General features: G+C 42.3%; 1 protein-coding gene and 1 long non-coding RNA gene across 7 annotated transcripts in view; both read right to left on the reverse strand.

Annotated features, from left to right (window-relative positions):
* Nucleotides 1-14,914, reverse strand: part of LOC124501507 (uncharacterized) — a 40,742-nt gene that overhangs the window by 16,395 nt on the left and 9,433 nt on the right. The window lies entirely within an intron of this gene.
* LOC124501496 (cationic amino acid transporter 3-like) overlaps nucleotides 1-14,914 on the reverse strand; it is a 42,364-nt gene that overhangs the window by 13,464 nt on the left and 13,986 nt on the right. For 3 of the 6 annotated variants that reach the window (XM_047065724.1, XM_047065723.1, XM_047065726.1), the window contains one exon: nucleotides 5,745-5,875. The gene's annotated coding sequence lies outside the window, so the exon portion shown is untranslated. Of the gene's footprint in view, nucleotides 1-2,029; nucleotides 2,067-5,744; nucleotides 5,876-10,004; nucleotides 10,132-14,914 lie in introns of those variants that run through there. The other 3 variants (XM_047065727.1, XR_006959774.1, XM_047065725.1) reach the window with 3 other exon arrangements.

A 14,914-nucleotide genomic window follows, 5' to 3' on the forward strand; every position in this document is an offset into this window, starting at 1 on the left:
GACCAGCACTGAGCTCACAGCACCTAGAGCATTGTTAGTATTTATTAATCATCCATGGAAATAAACATAAAGACCAATGGGCTTCAGGCATCAGTTCAGACCTCTTTGTCTATTTTTGAAGCTCATTATTTTTTTAAAGTTATCAATGAATATGGATGTGAGCTAAGAAATAATGGGTATTCTGAACATGCTATTAGTCAACAGAAGACCAAGAGCAAAGAGAAAGGATTGCCTTTCCATTTTAGATTCAAAAGGAAGAAAACCACAAATACATCCAGAAACAGAAGAATTCACAAAGTAGTCTCTAAGGATCCTGACTTTATTCATGGAAACTGCATAAAAATCTGGAATAAATCTAAGAAATTCCAACTGAACTCATTGGTTTCAGATATTTGGGGGATCAGCAACCTAGCCCTCAATTCAATTCAGCTGACATGAAGTCACTTAGACATTTATCACCTTGTCCATACTAGACCTATACCTAGTAGGTTCCTATACTTTACAAATATAGCATATCCAGAGCCAGCCTCCTGCCATACTTACTGGACCGCACTGCTGGTCCTTAAAATTGGTAACTCTAAACAATAAGATTAGGTCTAACTCTAGGGTCTAACTCAGATTCACCCAGAAGCCTTCAGAGAGTACTGCACTTGAAGCAGGATAAAGCCCTAAATCACATTCTACCTGATCACTACACTGCATCAGATAACTGAAGTGTGAATGTTCTATAACCTCCTTCTGGAAAAGGACACTTTCTTTAAGTCTTAAAAAGATACACACACACACACACACACACACACACACACACACACACACACACACACACTTCCAACCAGACCCACAGTTTCCTGCTCTCTATTGAGCCCAAACTTCTAAGATTATATATATATGGCTTACTTTTCACTGTTTTTCTACCACTTACTACTATATTAACCTTTTCTGTGGCTCCTGCTTGAACAGGACAAGCCTTTCCTCACACATGCATATCTTACTGGCATTAATATCAGCCCTCACACAGACCATCCCTTTGCCTAGAACACACTGTTTCCAAACCGTGTTAACATGACCTTCCTCCTGGAAGCTTCTTTGGTCACACCTACAGATAGAAATCTGATCTCTCCATTGTGCTCTCCTTGCCCTTCTCTCCCCTCATTAATATCCAGTGGCATAACTCTCTGAACTAGAATTATCTACTGGGAGGGCACCCAGTTAGGGAAGAGGGTAGGAGTAGTAGGTGATGAGGTGGAGCCAAGGAGCAAATCTTCTGCCTGATGATACTTCCAGCTTGCCTTTCCTTCCCCAGCTGAAACTGAGAAGATTAACTGGCCACAGCCAAGGAAGTACCCCAGGCTCTACATATCAGTTGGTGATGTCAGAGATCTGAAACAAGAACTGAAGCCCAAGTCCGTTTCACCACAACAAAGTGAAAGTACCAAGGAAGTAACCCAAGTCAGCTCAGACAAAGCACAGTACATATGACATTTATGATTTGCTCCAGTGTCATCCCCTTGACGTGTGACAACTGAACAAGACAGAAAACACACAGTTTTATTACTTTCATTGATTTAATTTGTTTGGAAAATAAGTCACCTAATGCTTTGACATTAGGCAACATGACACAATACTCAAACTGCACAACTATATTTAAGGCTGGCCTCCAGAAGGGAAGAGTGGGGCAAAAGCCAGTAGATTGAGAGGTATGGAGAATAGGATTTCACTTTTTTCAGGAGGATGGGGAAGTACCCATCAAATGCCTTTATGTTGTAAGCTCCCACATAAAATAATTTTCTCTCTTTGCTACCATTGTTGGTGTACTCTCTGTAAACGGCTACATAGATGGTTTCTGGGTAGTTTGGATTATGCCTAAAATGAGAAAGGGGGGGGGGCGCCTGTGTGGCTCAGTTGGTTAAGCCTCCAACTCTTGATTTCAGGTCAGGTCATAATCTCATGGTTCATAAGTTTGAGTTCAGCTTCAGGCTCTGCACTAACAGTGTGGAGCCTGCTTGAGATTCTCTCTCTTTCCCTCTATGTCTCTTTTCCTCCTCTGCTTGTGCTCTCTCTTTCTCCTTCAAAATAAATAAATAAAATAAAATAAAATAAAATAAAAATCACAAGTTTTCTAAGTGAGAATGACTGGATTCAATCTATTAAAGATCATATTTCAATTAAGCATAAATCACTACAAAGGTAATTTCCAAATTAGATAATTCAGGCACCACAGTAATTCTTTCTTCAAAAGAACTCAAGCAAAAGCAACATTTTTCTTCCCCCTAAACTATCATACCAACATTATTATCCCCAAATGATCATGCACTTAGTTACACAAAGTGAAAGACAGTGGTGGTGAATAGAGAATTCTCCTCTCTGGGAATGAATAATTAAGAGCTTTTCATAAACAACTCCAACTTTCTAAAATATGTAAAAGATACATAAACTATGAACCAGGAAGGGTATTCCTAAATGATAACGAACAGTTGAGGCAAGGGCATGTCAAGATCCCAGATGGCTTCCTAGTCAATAAAAGGTAAGAATAGTAAGGACCTCATTTTCCAGTGTTGGCAAGAAAGTGAGTATCTTGTGCGTACTGTGAGTCAGCCTGAGAGGCCTCATGAAAGAGGTGGGAATTAGTCCATCTTGGCATTATGCATAACTGTTCACTGGGAAACTATCATTTCAAGCTACATGTTTTGCTTTAACCATGATCTAATAAATACAGCCTCTTTGAGGCCTTCTTTCCATGACCCCCATGAAAAAATATAAAATAAACTCCACCACACCCTGAGCCAGTAAATCCAGTTTGCCCAGCTTTAACTGGATTTAACAGATCCAGTTAAATAATTGCTACAGATATTAATACAGATATAGATACTGAGATATAATAATAGCAATACTACCACTACTACTACTACTACTACTACTAATAATAATAATAATAATAATATAATTCTCAGGGTTGTTTTTTTTTTCTGTGCTGAAAAGGAAAAGAGAGAAAAACCACAAAGGTGTAAGTTATTCCCTGGGGAAAGAGAAGTACAGCTCAGATAGCTTCCCTGAAATGTTGGAAAGAAAGCTGAAGTAACCAAACTCAACTCATGCTAAAAAAATAAATATCCAAACTTATCTCTCAAGAATCTCCTGAGAACAACCTCACCAAATGGATCACCTGCCAGGCATCCTCCCACCTATAATCTTACTTTGCACTATATTCTGCTTGCATGTTACTTGGAAGAAACCATTCTCTAAGTTTGTAGGATAAAAGTTCCATAGGATAGAACCTCTTTCATGGTCTCTGAATACAGCTAGAAACCCGAATTCTGCAAGCCAATCATACAAGGTGCAATCCAGACTTAAACTTGAAGGGATGGCAACCTCCAAACTGTATGCTCTTTAGACCAAGCAGAAACACATCCATCTCATCCAACTCACCCACCTACCCTACCACCCCCAGCTCCACACCTAAAATTCATTCCAGTCTGGCAGACCATGAATTTCAAGTCACTGAAAACCCATCCTGCTGCAAACTAACACACTCCATACCAACTGTACGTAGACCAAATCCATCCATCCAAATGTAGACCAAAATCTATATAGATATAGAAAAAAAATCTATGTAGATGGAAAACAAAGCATATTTGCTTCCTTCCCACAATATGTATGAAGTCACTGCTTCATGCACACACCACACTAGTAACTTGAACCATTATTTGAGTAAAAAGCAGATAACCAGAGCTTCTCCAGAGGCTGTATAGACTCCATATCATCTACTACCATTCTGCAATGGTTGTGAACAAAGAGACTTTTCTGAGTCTCTCTGGGTAACTTCAGAGAAGACAGAGTTAAATACAATGTTTCTCATTCATGATTTGACACAGTTACAGGTTTAATTTCAGTTAGAATCCAGTTTTGGAGTTTCTTAATATTTCCATCACACCAAAACAACATAGATGATCAACTTGAGAAATCAGAAAAGACTTAGTTTCTACTTCTAGAGGTCTTCAGAAATTAGATGGGCTGCAGGAACAATCAGAAATAGAATTTCCAAAAACAGAATCAGAAAGAGAGCTGGGAAAACCCAGGAAGGGTGTACAATTAAGAGATTAGAAAGTTATGTGATATATTGATTTTAATGGTAAAAATCTATTTCTTCTCTACTTCCCCCTATGATTCCCTACTCCTTTTCTCAACCCTGAATCCAGTCAACACAAAACACCTAATGAAGTCCTCAGGAGAGAGCAGTAGAAGGAAATCCAACTGGCTGTCCACTCTATTTTCCAAATTACAACTGTAATGTAGGACGGTCTTTGTCTACAATGAGAACCGATCCAAACTTTTTTTTTTCCCAAGAAGCCTTGCTTAACATCTGTATTTACACCCAAATCCTTTCTTTCCTTCTCATCAGAATCCAGAAATCCATTCAGTGGCCCCATTATCACCAAACCCCGTGTCCTCTTTTAGACCAGCAGTTGTTAGTGGTGGGAGTCCATTGCTCCTTCTTCCATGTACCTCCTCCCAATGTACACCCTCAGTAATACACGACATACAAAGTGGCTTAGGAAAGGACAACTATCTCTCAGCTACCTTCCTTCATATCGTTAACTGTGTCCTTCTATCCTCCCCATGGATGTACTCAGCTAACTCCTTCTCTCTGTCTTCTTACAACACCCCATGCTTGCTTCCTCTCATTCACCAGGGAGCTGCTCCATTCTGCTTCTTGCTCCTTAGGAAAATTAATCAGGTTTTTTTGTTTGTTTGTTTGTTTGTTTGTTTTTTTGTAGGAAAGAAATCAGATCATATGAAAGTTGCATCATGCCTCAAAGTCCTGTGTTCTTATCCAAATATAAATCCATATCACTTCTCCACCAAAACCCCTCTGCCTCACCCCAGCTCATGCATCATAGTGTATAACAAAAAGCCTCTGCCACCACTTTTTTTTAAGGGACACCCTTTATCCCTATCCCCTTGTTCTTTCTAATCCCCAGGATGCTTTGTGATTTCTGTAATAACAAAAGAAAAAAGGACAAAGATAAACCAAAAGAATATAATGCAAAACTCATATTTTATCAATATGGAATATACTGGTAAAGGAAATTTGCTTTTTCACATGATTTTGCTTAAACTAAGGTTAAAATTAATCTGCCTTTGGGAGGTAATAACACATGTCAATTGATAATGGACAGATGTTGCCCAAGAACTGCTGGAGGGCAAGAGAAAGACAACCTAGACATAAACATTTGCTACATATAATCAATTAAACAGGTGTTGTGTATGTATAGGGTAGTCTGGGCTTCTAGTGTTGGGCTACTGCCCACAGCGTACATGCCCGTTGGGGGTAGGGAGTGTTGAGCAGACAACCATTTAAGACTCTAACAGCCTTTAAATTAAAAAGTTGGAAATATGTTTTGTGATAAGAGCAAATTGCCTCTTAGAGATCCAGGAAGGCATACCCATTCCAGGCTTCTCCTCTAAACCTTTATTGATAAATAAACATAAACATCTATCATGAACATAAAATTTATAGATTAAGAACAGAGCCATCAGGTTTCAAGGTTTATTCAAACCTTGAAAGAACTGACTCATTTATAAAATACTTGGGACCTCAGAGAAGCCTTCATAAAATGTTTTAAAGACTTCTAGGCAGCCACACCCCAGGGGATTTTGGTAATCTTTCCTCTTACAGCCTGTCCTGACCTATAATCAATACCCACCACAACTTTTTAAGTTAGATAGTACACGTAGGGAGATACCTTCAGCAGCTGTAAAAATAGATATATGTCTCTTTGAGCATGGAGGAAGAAGACTCTCAAATCATCATGGTGACAGGGGACCACCTTATCAAACTTGACCTGCTGTCCTGAAGTCCACACCAGTGTCCTCCCTAAGAAGATAGGACACAGAGACTTTCAGAATCTCCAGTGAGAAAGTGTGGCAAAACATGGAAGCAGTAGAGCCAGGTGGAAGAATTTTCATTCATTCAAACAATGTGTCTAAGCATACTATGTGCTGGACCCTGTGGGAAAGACAAAGATGAGTAAGGCAAGCTCTGCACCAGGTCAGAAAGAAAAGACCAGGAAGGACAGCAGGACAAAGATGCGGGAAGGACTCTGGAGGAGAAGTACCAAGGAAAAACCTCCCCTAGTTTCTATTTTCCTCAGCAGAGCTGAGAACCTTTCTGGTCTGGAGGAGAACAGAGTGCAGGACTCAAATTCCTCTGACCCCAGAAAACTTGCCTGCCTTTCCCAAACTCACAAAGCCTCTAATCTGCACTCCCCAATCCAAAGTCTAGCTCCAGTGCCATTAAATACCCTCTGCTCAAACACCAAAAAGTTAGACAGCCAGCAGCACTCCATCACAACCTTCTTCCTCTCTGGTTCTGTCTCAGTTCTCTTGCCAACTCTATAAACAAGAGAAACCACTTACCCATGGCCTATTTCTGCCAATGAGGAGAGAAACATGAGAAGAAAGTGTAATCAAAACCCAGTGAGAGGAAAGGGCTTAGCCAAGTAGAGTCAGGGCTTAGAGTGGAGGTTAGCAGGGGACCCTCAGGGATTCGGCCCTTGGGAGAAGCAGGCCTTCTAGGAGTTGGAGCCTTCAGGGATGCAGGACATGGGATTGGTGGGAAAGGGGAGGGAGGTGGCTTAGAGGGAAACCAGGAAGAAAACTAGAAGTGGGCAATGGAAGACCAGTGTGTCCTTGCATGGGTGAGCAAGTGGACTGAGGACCTAAATGAGACTTTGTTGGAGACTTTGTGGGCAGCAAGATGTTGTTCATTTAGAAGTCAACAATCTTCCCCTGGTCCTGGTTGGCCCAAAGAGAGTGTGGAGAGCCAGGTGGAGCCCAGCCTGTGGTGATTTGGAGGCCATTTACAGATCCAGTTAAAAAGCCCACTGAAGAGCTCCTTAAACAAGCATAGAAGCACCACCACTCACCTGCCTCTCCCAGAAACTCCTACTGGGTTCCTCTACCACCACTATTCATTCCAGCTCCCTCACCCATGTTTCCCATCACTCCAGAAGTAAAACTAAAGGGGATTTGGCTTAAACTTTACCACAAGGGATTTACTGAAACAGGCATTCAGCATTCATAGAAAATTCCAACTGAGTATGCATTGAGATTCTGCTGGAGAAAGTAAAGAAAAAGATGTACTCTCTGCCTAGAGAGCTTGCTGCTCTAGACATTCAAAATTTAGGGCTTCCAAGACCCTGAAACATGACCAAAGGAAGGTACCACCTCTTTACCAGAATGATAATCTTCAAACAGAGGCAAGACTTCTCAGAGATGGAGAAGATGGGGCCTACTTAGAGACTGAGGGCTGAATGCACAAGTGATGGCCCAAGAAGGAATGGGTCTCAAGGAAAAGGGGAACTACTGCCTTCTCTTAGTAGTGCTGAAATGCCTCTAAACCCTAAATTAGGTTCCTTAAAGACTGGAGTAGAGGTGGAGGGAAGGATTCAGGGGTAGTAGCATGTCTCTAAAGTGACAAAGTCTATAATAACTACACTAAGACAGAACATTAAAATTAGAGCAGTGATAATTGCTCCAAATCTTAAGTTCTAGTCAGAATCCAGTTTTGGAAATTCTTAACATTTCTATCACACCAAAACAAGATGATCAACCTGGTAAATCAGAAAAAACCTGAGCTTCTCGTTCCAGAGATCTTCAGAAACTATATCAGATACCAGGAAGAATCAGAATTACAATTTCCAAACAGGAATTATTAAAGAGAGCTGGGAAAATCCAGGGAGGGAGTAAAATTAAGGGATTAGAAAGCAATGTGATACGTTGATGTCAAAAGTAAAAATCCATTTCTTCTCCATTTCTCTCTACAATTCTATATCCTTTTTTTCTCAACCCTCAATCCTGTCAACACAGAATACCTAATAAAAGTCCTCAGGAGAAAGCAGTAGAAGGAAACCCATCTTCCTGTCCACCTTATTTTCCAAACTACAAGTATAATGTAGGATGACATTTACCTATAATAAGGAGCGATCCACACTCATTTTTTTTTCCAGAAAAGCCTTGTTAAACAGCTTCCCCCCTCCCCCTCAAATCCTTCCTTCCTTTTATGCACAGAATCCAGAAAGCCATCTAGTGTCCCACTTATCACTATACTCTATATCCACATTTAGAAAAGCATTTGTGAGTGGTCAGAGCCCATGGCTCCTTTTTCCATGTACCTCCTCCCAATATACATCCTCAATAATACAGGGCACACAAGGTGGCTTGGGAAAAACTATCTCCCTGGTTATCTTCCTTCATGTCTTAAATGTGTCCTGTCCTCCATGTAAGGACTCACATGTCTTCTCCTCTCTGTCTTCTTTCACCAGATTTTGCTTGGTTCCTCTCATAGCCCTAGGTAACTGTTCCACACCTTCACCATCTTCCTTATCAAGTTCATTGCTTTGTTTGGCTTTGTTTTGTTTTGTTGTAGTAAAGACAGCAGATAATCTGGTTCATACGAAAGTTGTATTATGTTTCTAACTCCTGAGTTCTTAGCTAAATATAGATCAATATGGCTTTTCCACGAAGATCATCTGCCTCAACTCAGCTCAAGCAACACAAATTATAACAAAGAGCCTCTACCACCGCTATTTAAGGGATACTGTATATCCTTCTTCCATAGTTCTTTCTAGTTTACAATTGGCTTTATGATTTCTGTGATAATAAAAAAACAAGGGACAAGGACGAACCAAAAGAATATAATCCAAAAGTTATATTTATCAATTTGGATGTGTTTGGTAAAGAAAAAAATGAATCTATCTTCTAGAGGCACTTCCACATATCAATTGACAATGGAGAAAATTTGCCCAGGAAATGCTAGAGGGCAGAGAAAGACAACCCAGAAATAAACATTTGCCACCTATAATCAATAAAATAGGTGTCACACATGGATGAGTGCTGTCTGGACTTCTGGTGTTGGGGTATGGTGTACATGGCAGTGTGGTGGCAAGGAGAATGAACAACAGTTTAATACTCCAAGGGCCTTTAAAATTAAAGAGTTGCAAATACGTTTTTCAATAATACCAAATTACCTTTTGGAGACCCAGAGAGCCATACCTATTTTAGGCTTATCCTTCAAGGCTTTATCAATCAATAAATATGCCTATCATGAGCATAAATTTGATAGATTCTAAGAGAAAGAATCTCAAGTTTCTTGGCTAACTTAACACTGGCTCCTTTACAATACATTTGGGACCTCAGAGAATCCTTCATAAAGTGTTTTAAAGACCATTGGGAAGACAAACCCTAGGGAAACGTGGTAATTATTGCTTTTACAGCCTGACCTACCCTACAAGCAATCCCCAACACACCCTATTTAAAAATTAAATGATAAAAGGAGAGAGATACCTTCTGCAGCTGTAAAAATAGATATGTCTCTTTAAGCATGGAGGAAGTACCTCAAATCATTATGGTCAGGGGGAGCACCTTATCATACTGGACCTGCCATTCTACAAAGTCCACATCAATACCTTCCCTAAAAAGATATGACACAGACATTTTCAGAACTTCAAGTGGGAAAGTGTGGGGAAACATGAAGGACGTAGCAGAGCCAGGTGGAAGAATCTTCATTCAAAGAACATGTCTAGCATATTATGTGCTAGGCCCTGTGGGAAAGACTAAGATGAATAAAGCAAGCTCTGAACCAGGTCAGAAAAGAAAGCCAAGAAGAAGGGCAGGGCAAAGAGGTGAGAAGGACCCTGGAGGAAAAGCACCAAGAAATAACCTCCCTTAACTCATATCTTACTCAGCAGAGCTGAGACATTTTTGGTCTGGAAGAGAAGAGAGTGTAGGCCTCCAAATCACTCTGACCCCAGCAAACCTGCCTGCTCTTTCCAAACTCACAAGGCCTATAATGTGCACCCCCAATTCACAATCTAGCCATGAAATAACCTCTGCTCAAACCCCAGAGCACTTGGACACCCAGCAGCACTCCAAGCTCAGCCTTCTTCCTCTCTGGCTCTGTCTCAGCTTTCCTGCCAACTCTACAAATAGGAGAAATTACTTACCTATAGGCTTTTTGGAGGATAAGACAGGAGAAGAAAAAGAAAGTCAATCCAGAGACAGGGAAGGAGCTTGGCCAAGGAGAGTCAGAACGAAGAGTGGAACTTGGAGGGTGCCCTCAAGAAGGTGGGGCCTATAGGGAGGCGGGGCCATCAGGAGACAGGGCCATGGGGGAGGCCACAGCCTGGAAGGGTGGGAAAGGGTGAAGGAGGTACCTTAGATGGAATCCTGGAGGAAAGCTGGAGCTGGGCAATGGAAGACTAGTGGGACTCTGTCTGGGTGAGGAGGTGGACTGAGGGCTCAAATTGGACTTTGCTGGAGACTTTATTTGCAGCAAGATGTGAATTTAGAAGTAAATAAGTTTCCCAGGGTTCTAGGTATAGAGAAGGTCCTAATTGGCAGGAGAAGAGTGTGAGGAGCCAGGTGGAGCCCAGCCTGTGGGACTTGGAGGCCAGTTCCAGGAGCAGCTAAAGAGCACCCCTATAAACAATGATAGAGTCACATTCCCCAGCCACCTCTCCAACAATCTCTCACTATGTTCCTCTACCAGCACCATCCATCCCAGCACCCTTACCCACATGTCTCAAAACTCCAAGAATAAAACTAAAAGGAATTGGCTTATGCTTCATCATGAAGGACTTCCTGAGTCACTCCTTCGTCATTCATAGCACATTCTAACTGAATATACATTGAGTATTGTGCTGGAGAAAGTAAAGAAAAATATATAGTTCCAGGCTACAGAGCTTCTTGCTCTAGACAATCATAACATAGTGCTTCCAAGACCCTGAAACAGTGACCGAAGGAAGGTGCCACCTCCTTTCCAGGATGGTAACCTTCAAATAGAGGCATGTTTGTCAGAGATGGAGAAGATGGGGCCTACTTAGAAAACAAAGGATGAATGCAAAAGTGATGGTACCAAGAAGGCATGGATGTCAAGGAAAAGGGGCAATGATTCCTCTACTTCACAGTGTTGAGATGTCTTTAAACCCTAAATTAGGTTCCTTAAAGAATTGGGTGGAAGTGGAAGGAGGGGCAAAAAGAGTAACTTCAGGTCCCTAAAGTCTACATTAAATATACTAAGACAGATCATTAAAACAGAATCAGAAAAAATTGTTCCAGATCTCATGATGAGTCTCCAACTGAGAAAAAAACTACAAATCACATTGGCCCTGCCCTAACACATCTCCAGTAGGCAAGACCAAGGGTGCTAATTGAGCATCTGCTTTGTTCCAGGTGCTATACTATCTGGTGGATGAGTGGCCCAGCCAGACTACAGAGCCAAGATTCCTAGAGGCAAAAGAGACAGGCAGGATTTGGAAGGATGGCTGTCATGACAGAACAGTAGGGGAGGGGCACCTGGGTATTTGATTTGTGTCTGTTACAATATTAGGCTGTCTTACCCTGCCCCAAACTGGGATTTTTCCCAGATGTGCATCTGCTTTGAGGGAAAGAAGGGTATAAGAAGAGGGTCTCTTTGTCCTTGCATCTGGTCACAAACACAATCCTTTCAACTTTCTCCCTATGCTACACACTGCCTCCTCAGTAGAGGCTAGGGGAAATACCAGGACCCTAGACAATCACCAGAGAAGTAAGACAACTTGTCCAGGGCTGAGGGAATGCAGAGGATGCAGAGTTGGTGCCATAAGTGTCTCCTGGTGGGGAGGGGGGGGGACAGAATGGGGAACCTTGAAGTTAGAGCCCATCCAGGTGATTTCACATGAAGTGTCTGAACTCTCAGGGGTTAGAGGAGGGAAGAGGAGAAGAGACAGGGGTGTGAGTCAGAGACAGGGGAAGAGGATGAAAGACACAGAGATAAGAGAAGGAAGAGAGATGGATTAGAGGGCAAGAGAGAAAACATGGATGGAGAGACTGCAAAAGGAGACAGATAGGAGGAGATGTGGGTGGAGAAACTAAAAGGCACACAGGGTGAAACTCACAAAGATGTGACAGAAGAGACACCTTCAGAGACTGATAGAGGGAAGCAGGGAGGGAAACAGCCAGAAGGAAAGCTAAGGGCAGACTCAGTCTTGGAATATCTCAGCACAAACTATATGGAGTCAAAGAGAAAGGCCCACAGACAGATTTGCCTGACAGAGGTGAAGGTAAAGGAGGCAAAGTAGGAAGGAAGAAGACAGGGCTGCAAGGAGGGAGGAAGGAAAATGACAAAGGGAGAGAAGGAGGCAAGTGTGGAGCAGGAGGAGGGAGCCAGGCCAGGGAAGGGATGTATATTTGCTTTATGATCCTCTTCCACTGCACCTGATCCCTGCTGAGCCCAGTCCCCTCTCAGGTGCTGCTGGGTGGTGGGTGTGCCCAGAGAGAAGCTGAGAGGGTGAAGCTGCTGCCATCACTGCCCCATGTTCCCTCCCAATGCCAAACTGGGGATCCCAGAGACCCCTACGTGGATGTGAAAACTGCCTCCCTTACCCTCTCCACAATGTGTGTGTATATATATATATATATATATATATATATATATATATATATATTGCAATCAAAAGACGCCTGAAGCTCAGCCCTAAATTTCTCAGAATAAGTGCAGCCTGGCACAACTGTAGAAATGGAGAGTTTGAGCCAATGAGAAGGAGAAACAGAGGCAGGCATGCAAGTCATGCTGACAAGCTCTGGAGTAAGTGTTGGGGACAGACTAGTCATGGATCCCATGGAGAAAAGTGAGGAGAGGTTAGAGAGGTTAAGGACTGGGACAATGTCTGTATTGAGAACTAAATAAGCACCATGCACAGTATAAGCAAAATAAGATATTCGAGACCGTCCATTAATGTGGAGTCAACAATGTAGACACTTCTGAGCAGTCACGATCAATGTCTTCAAGCAGCTCTGAACTAAAGGGCTCCCACAAACATACACATGAAATACACAAAAGAAGAAACTCAGGCAGATAATAGAGACTTTGAGGCCAATGTACATGCTGAATCTAGGTTATAAGAGACAAGTGATGAACAACCATCCAACTGTGTGAAGATGCAAGACTTAGCATGGCAGGCTGGACTCTGCCTTTTTCCCAAGGCTTTCTTGGGGCTCTGCAAAGACTGGCTCCTCCATCTCCTCTCAGGGCCAGGGGAGACCCTAACAACATTAACTCAAGCAATCTAAAGGGGAGTTGTTCTCCCAGTCACCATCCCTGACAGCCATATTTGAAGGTCCCAGGTACCAGATATCTGATTATAACTAGAGTCCAAGAAGGCTCTTTAGCAGCAGGAGGGAGGGTTGAGAGGGAAACTTCTGGAGAATCCTGCAGAGAAAAAACCAGGGAGCAAAATCTACCAGGTCCATTCCACCACATGGACACTTATAAGTTTAATAAAGTTCAAAATACCCAGGGTTTCCATTTAATTAAAGCCCAGAACTAGGTAATTATATTTCTTCTCCAAGTTCTACCCTTTACCCCCCACCTCACCCATGGACACACATCTTCTATAGAACACATTGAACCAGAAACTGGACTTTAAAAACTTCCTCCACTAGAGAGATGGCCTTAATTTCAGCAAAGAAATTTACAAGACAATTTGGAAAGTATTTCCTTAGACCTAGGGTTGGAAAATACTAGAACCAGAGAAACACATGTGCGCGCGCGCACACACACACACACACACACACACACACACACACACAGTATCCAGTATAAGGGAAACCCTCTCTTGACTGGTATTCCTTTTTCTGTGGTATTTACCTCAAGATGATGTATCCCAATCAGGGAACAAAATATAGTCTCCCTAAACATTAGGAAATTAATTCCCTTCTAACCCTTAGTTCCTGGAGGGAGAATGATTGTTTCCCTCCCCCAGTCATGGAAAACACTCTGAAGAAGGATCACACAGCCTATAGGTAGGAACCACACATGCAGATGCCTAGATTGCTGTTATATACCCCCAAGGCCTCCCTCTCCTGTTTTATCACAATCTTTCTGCTCCCTGTAGTGTCTATTCTTTGGACTCACACTGTGACTCAGCACAGAGGGAAGCAAAGCGTCCCAAGGAAAGAGAACACAAGACCCTTTATTCTGGGATGTGAGAAGAAAGACACACAAGACAAGAAATCCTGGCAGAGAAAAATGCATATAGATTGATAGAGTAGGTCAGATTCTACCAATACTGAGGTACCTATGGAAAGGAGGATAGAAATAGAGATTGAGAACACAAAGCAAGATCAGAGGAAAGGAAATGCCAGATTTTGAGGATGGGGGTGTGCAAAATACTAGGCAGACAAGAGGCTGCTGTGTTCAGCAGGTGTGGAGAGAATACACTGAGAAGACATCAAAGATGAAGATGATGATGGTTTAAAATGCCTAATGAATTCAGATTTATAAATATAAATGTACACAGGTCTTTGGCATAAATTTATTTTTATCCTCAATAACAGGCTACAGAAGCAGGTATCAGAGCTGCTATTTTACAGATATGGAGACTAAGGCACAGAGAGGTTAAATAACTTGCCTCAAGTCACAGAACTGGTAAGGGAGGATCAAAGAATCAAATAACTGTACTGTGGTACCCCCTCCTGCAGGCTCTGCACTGGGAAGCACCCAGGATTGGGACCTGTTGTGTGAGGGAGAAGTTACTCCCCAGAGGGCAAAAGACCTGCCTCCTGGGGCCCTTCTCAACATGTTCTGCCCAGGAGAGCTTGGCCAAGTTGAGGCCTCATCTTGGAAATGGGGAAGTCATGCTTTACCCTCTGAAGATGAAAGACTAAACCAGGTCATTTATTGAAGACTTTTAAGCTTTAAAACACAGAATTCAGTCCATGGAAAGGGTGGGTAAGGGGATAGCCAGGATAAAGGTCTCAAAGACTTCAGTATTCCCATTACCCCTCCCCATCCCCAGTCCTGTCTCCCTCTCCCTCTTTCTGTCTCCTGACCCCCAGGAGCCTCTGTCCCCACTGTCTAGGCCCTGGCAACTGT

This window comes from Lynx rufus, unplaced genomic scaffold (genome assembly GCF_022079265.1).
Source record: "Lynx rufus isolate CCGP_SWC_20201006 ecotype Redwood Valley unplaced genomic scaffold, mLynRuf1.p SCAF_7, whole genome shotgun sequence".
Taxonomy (NCBI): domain Eukaryota; kingdom Metazoa; phylum Chordata; class Mammalia; order Carnivora; family Felidae; genus Lynx; species Lynx rufus.